Raw genomic sequence first — 4973 nt, forward strand, 5'->3', positions numbered from 1 at the left:
ATTGTTCACCCACCACAAATTTAGGTGAAATCAGAGTTGAGTCCAGGTGATATGGGGCTGGGCATCAACAGCATCAGCTTAAAGTCCTTGAGTTCATAATGACAATGATAGTAAAAGACTAAAACAGAAAACACACCTCACTGGTTACCTTTGGAGGATAATAGAGAAACAGTTCATTGTTTTGAAAACTGGTAAATGCAGGGACTAAGGCATTTATTGTGCTTTTCTATATGACATGTACTTCAGGGAAATCAAATAGTTGGTAAAAGAATGATTCTTTTATGGGTGTACCTCAGACAATATATAATATAGAAATAATGGAATTACCTATCAGCATTTTAAACCCCAATTGAATTAATGATGTAGGCCAAGATTATAAAAGTCTGCTACCATCACAAGAATAGCCAAACAGCATGTATCTTTTTATGGAAGCAGGCAGATCTTCCAATAAAATAGTATTACCAAAAATATTAAATTTGATCAAGTCCTTAAAATTTATTATAGAAAATATATAAGACTAAGAAACATATTAAACAACCACAGGGAGCCAACCAGCATACTCCAGACTGTGGGAAAGTCTCCAGGAGAAAGACAGTTCATTCAACAAAATAGATGCAATGAATGGAGAAAAAAGGAGATGAGATTGAAATAGAGTTAAGAGACACATCAACTAAGTGCTAATTCCAATAGACTTTTAAAAATTATGAGAAAATCAAGGAAATTTGTACAATGGATATTTGATGATAATAAAAATTATTATTTTTAGGTATGAATATATATGAACAATGAGGCTGGATGCAGTGGCTCATTAATTCCAGCTGCTTGGGAGGCTGAGGCAGGAGGATCACTTGAGGTCAGGAATTCAAGACCGGCTGGGGCCGCATAGTGAAAAATCCTCCACAAAAATTTAAAAAATCAGCTAGGTGTGGTGGAGCATGCTTGTAGTTCCAGCTACTTGGAAGGCTGAGACTGGAGGATCACTTGGGCCCAAGAGTTAACAGTAAGCTATGATTGTGCCACTGCACTCCAGCCTGCGTGAGAATGAGAACCTGTCTCAAAAAAAAAGATGCCACCCGCTGTGGGGCATGGCACCTGAGTTGCTGATGGGCATTGGCGCTGACTCTGGCCTGGGGGACGCGGGAAGCTGAGCTGTGGCAGGACCCAAGGGTTGAAAGCAGCAAGTACCACATTTAGCAACAATGTCAACCGAAGTGGAGACCTCAGAGGATGTAGAAGAGTCAGAGAAAAAGAACTCTGGGGCCTCAGAAAAGGACAAACACACCAGAACAGGTGACCTCTCCAAGCTTCTGAAGGAAGGGACCAAGGAGGCACGTGACAAGGCAGAAAACACCAGTCTGCCAAGGACTCCTTGAAAGGCAATGTTAAGAAGGAGCTATTTAAGCTGGCCACCACTGCACTTTATCCATATATTCAACCATCGAGGAGGAAATGGACTGGAACTAGGACCACCCAGCCTTTGCTCCCTTGTACTTCCCCAGGGAGCTGCACCGGGAAGGAGGTGCTGACCAAGGACATGGAGTGTTTCTTTGGTGAAAACTGGGAGGAGCGGGTACAGTGCTCTGAGTCTGCCCAAAGGTATGTGGATCGGATCTAGTACTTATGGCAGATTGAGCCAGAGCTGCTGGTGGCCCATGTATACACCCACTACATGGGGGCCTTTTAGGGGGTCAGGTGCTAAAACTCCCCAGCACAGGGGAAGGCACCCAGTTCTGCCTGTTTGAAAATGTGGACAATGCCCAGCAGTTCAAGCAGTTCTACTGGGCCAGGATGAATGCCCTGGATCTGAACCTGAAGACCAAAGCAATAATTGTGGAGGAGGCCAGCAAGGCCTTCCAGTACAACACACAGATATTCAATGAACTGAACCAGGCTGACTCCACGTTTGCCAGAAAGACCTTGGAGGATGGGCTCCCTGTGCATGATGGGAAAGGAGATGTGCCAAAGTGCCCCTATTACATTGTCCAGCAAGACGAAGGTGCCTGGGAGGGCAGCAGTTGTCCTTCCCCAACAGCCATGGCTGTGCTGAGGAGGCCTAGCCTCCAGCTCATTCTGGCTGTGGCCCTGGCTGCTGGACTCTCAGCCTGGTACTACCTGTGAAGGATCCATCATGCCGTGCTGGCATCCGCCAAGTGACCACTAGCCCACCACCATCTCTACCCCTGACTAAATTACACCTCAGGTGACTTTCAAAAAAAAAAAATGCTGAATTTGGGAAAACAGGCAACCAATAAAAGCCAGACAACTAGAAAAAAAAAAAAAAAAGAAAGAAAAAGAAATTTGGGTTTCATTTGGATGAAGCCTAAAGTGAACCCCTTCTGACTTCTGATATTTTATCACAGGAATTATCAGCTCATTAATGTTAAAAATTATTTGGAATAGATGTTACTACTCCTCATGAAGAAATATGCTCATAAGATAGATGTGTGATTTAAATATCAAAAGTTCTGAAAAGGAGCTAGCTCTGAACACCATCAGATCAATCTTCAGGTCTGTGACAAACTGCGAAAACAAAAAAGGAACCGCAGACTATAGTTAGGATCAACTATAAAACTCTGATATTTTCCCTCCTATTACTTTGAAAAACACAGAAAGGCAGAGAAAGTAGTTAGTTCCTTTTAGTACTTAAAATGAGCCAAAGGCTGGCTTAAATGATTTGAAAGTCATGATTTGTTTTTTTGGCCAGTGCTGCTTTGAACAAAGGTGTGAATTCATACAAATAGAAGAAAAGGCAGTTTTTCTGTGAAGTATTATGAGCCTTAATGTGAGTCTCTTAGAGGGAAACTGTTAAGTATAATCTTTCCATCTCTGTCTAGATTTTACATACCCACATATATATTCCATTTATTTCTATATATCTATAATTTTCTATATACCGTTAAGAAATTGATATAGAAATACCTTGAAAGTGAGATCGGATCAGACCGTCTGTTGAATCGGCCCCTGTGCAGTTGTATGATTTACAGTCCTGATTTTCAACCTGTGTGCCGCAGCACAGTAGTGTGCCATGAGAGGACCTTACGTGTGCCTCGAAAATTTTTAGATTAATTAAATTATTTTCAAAAGAACTTCAGAAAATAGTAAATATATATACTTTTTTTTTGATCAACATAATTTAAGTGTGCTATGGAAGTTTAAATATAGGTTCAAGTGTGCCATGAGATACAAAAGGTTGAAAAACTTGACCTAGAGTGTGAAGGACCCATTCCAGCTGAAGAACTGCTTTGTGTCTGGGAAGCTGCCCCCTTCACCGGGTGTGAGTGTGGAATACACTGCAAGTGCATGACTTAAGCAGGATTTTTTTTTTTTTTGCCTGCAGCACTCAGAAGAGTAGAAGACGTTGGGGGAAACTCAAGGAGGAACATGGCTTATGGGTGGTTTTGCTCTTAGGCGTTGGCTACAGACTTGTTTGGGTGCCCTGACCTCCCTGTGTCCTTTGATGTCTTCTCTCCCACAGCCTTGGACAACCCAGGTGGCAGTCTCTATTGCTGGTGGGGGTATCTATCTGCTCTTTATTTGCCCACCTGGAAAGCTCTGCCCACATGATTTCTTGTTTTCAGTGCTTGCCCCAGTGCTGGAGACAGTCAGCCCCTGAGATGTGGTCTGGATTTGGCTGATACAGCCCTTCCCAGCTCCTACTGCCTCCTCCGCAAATAGTCTAGGTCAGCAGCCAAAGGAACTAAGAATAGCTGGAAATGCTCTAGTCATCTTCAAATGGCCGGGTCAGAAGAGGTACCAGAAAAGGGAATTGTGGAGCATGACATTGATCTCCAAGAACTGCAAGAGCATATTTACTGAAAGTCTGCGTGTAATTTTGGCAGCAGCAGAGCAAGAGACACATACACATCTCACACACAGTTGATAATCATGTACGTACCGCATGCACAATAACCAAGTATTGCAAAACCTTGTGGAGAAATCCAGTGCTGACTGCATGTCCAGAGGTTCATGGCTTCTTGGAGGGGCCTTCCGGGAGGAAGTAAGAAACCAGATCTGGCCATACACATGGGAAAAAGAGGGAAGCACTCTTGTCCACCAGCTGTAGAGTGGACTGATGCCCACTATGGAGAATTATTGAGGTGGGAGGGAGGCGTCATGTACTGTACCTAGCATGCCTGCCTAGCAGAGTTGGCAAGGACGTTAATTTCTTTCCCTTCCGATCTTTCTTTACTTAGGAAATGCCACAGTGAGCAAGTCAGTTTATTCACCAGACTCCTGAATTCGTCTGGTTATAGCCAGAGCCCTTAAGTTTGGCTTAGGATCCATGCTGGACAGCTGTGATGTTTCAAACAGGAGACCAAGGGGGCTGAGGTTGTGTTGAGTTTGTGTAGGTCAAGGGTTTTCCACTTTAGGTTACAACCATTAGTGGTTCAGGAAATCAAAGTTGTGAGCTCAAAATGGATTTTTTAAAAAAAGAATAGAACAGAATAAGGTAAAATAGAACTGCAGAGAGCAGATTGGCAATATCAGAGTGCACCGTGCACAAGGTGAGAACCTCACTAACGTACGTGAGTGTGTGCACAGGGTTGCAACGTGAAATGTTTCTTACTAATGCTCATGGTCAAAAAAGTAAAAACAAACAAAAATTATAGTCTTAAGGATCTGAGATTCTGTTCAGGGAGTTCTGACTATACTGGAAATTTAGGCCTTCTGAGCAGTAAATTCCTCAGGTGAACTTTGTGCCACTTGTGTAGTTTTGTAGGTCTGTGAGGAATAATCAAATTTGATCTTTTTTGGGTAAAGAAAGAAGAAATAATACTAAATATATTTAGTATTTAAATGTAAGATAATAAAGAAGGTGGAAATGCTAGTCCAGAATTCTCCACAAGACATAGATGATTGAAGGCACTTGGATGGTTGACCAGTTTCCACTGATCATTTTTCGTCTTAAGAAGCACCAGCTCTTGGCTGATGTAACGAAGACCCGAGGGGTAGGTAGGAGAAGCTGGCAGGAA

General features: G+C 42.7%; 1 pseudogene; it reads left to right on the forward strand.

Moving 5' to 3' along the window:
- Window positions 1-1163: 1163 nt before the first annotated feature.
- Window positions 1164-2118, forward strand: LOC128560295 (heme oxygenase 2-like; annotated as a pseudogene).
- The last annotated feature ends 2855 nt before the right edge of the window (window positions 2119-4973 follow it).

Source organism: Nycticebus coucang, chromosome 11 (genome assembly GCF_027406575.1).
Source record: "Nycticebus coucang isolate mNycCou1 chromosome 11, mNycCou1.pri, whole genome shotgun sequence".
Taxonomy (NCBI): Eukaryota; Metazoa; Chordata; class Mammalia; order Primates; family Lorisidae; genus Nycticebus; species Nycticebus coucang.